The sequence below is a fragment of the Poecilia latipinna genome, unplaced genomic scaffold, assembly GCF_001443285.1.
Source record: "Poecilia latipinna isolate Pla-1442-1.1 unplaced genomic scaffold, P_latipinna-1.0 Scaffold1820, whole genome shotgun sequence".
NCBI lineage: Eukaryota > Metazoa > Chordata > Actinopteri > Cyprinodontiformes > Poeciliidae > Poecilia > Poecilia latipinna.
This window is the reverse complement of record NW_015114436.1, coordinates 153,168-154,102: the sequence shown is the minus strand read 5'-3', so window position 1 is coordinate 154,102 and position 935 is coordinate 153,168.

Genomic DNA, 935 nt, shown 5'->3' with positions numbered 1-935 from the left:
GATTTTCAGTTGGGGCCTCTTCCGATAGCACAACAGAATCCTCTTGATCTCTAGACCCTCGATTTTCAGTTGGGGCCTCTTCCGATAGCACAACAGAATCCTCTTGATCTCTAGACCCTCGATTTTCAGTTGGGGCCTCTTCCGACAGCACAACAGAATCCTCTTGATCTCTAGACCCTCGATTTTCAGTTGGTGGAAGAGCATCCAATGAATTATCTGGGATCTCTAAATGTTTTTGGTCAGAGATTGACTCTTTCACTTCCCTGACCTTTGGCAGCATGTCAAAGATGACGTCTTCCATCATTTCCAGACGTGACTCCTTTTCCTTAAGCACAAGATGATTTGCCTTCGTCAGATCTGAAAACTCTTTAGAGATAAATTCATCCACCATCTTTACATCTGATTCCTTCTCTTTAGAGATCAAATCATTTGCATCAGTGATGTTTGAAAGTTCCTCCAAAATAAATTCATCCACCATCTTTATATCTGATTCCCTCTCTTTAGAAATCAAATTATTTGCATCAGTGATGTTTGAAAGTTCCTCCAAAATAAATTCATCCACCATCTTTATATCTGATTCCTGATTTTCAGAAACAAGATTTCTGTCACACGTCTCGTCTGTTGCCTCCTCAGAGGCTAATTTCTCAAGGTTGTCTGGTATGAGGTTTACATTAAACTTCCCACTGCGGTCGGTATGACACTTCATAGCTTTTTGGGTTCCTCTACTCTGTGGAGTGTTGGTGGTGTCTTTCTCCACAGCTTGGAAATTACCAACATCCGAGCTGGCACCTGGGTGGTCTTTTCTCCGTTGCTGGTATTCAGCAATTTTTTGTTCTGTCTCACTATTTTCTTGAAAGTAAATCTCTAACAATTCCTCTATCAGCCGGAGTCCATGTGGAAAGATGGAATCCCCTGCCTCCGACCAAGACAAGTGG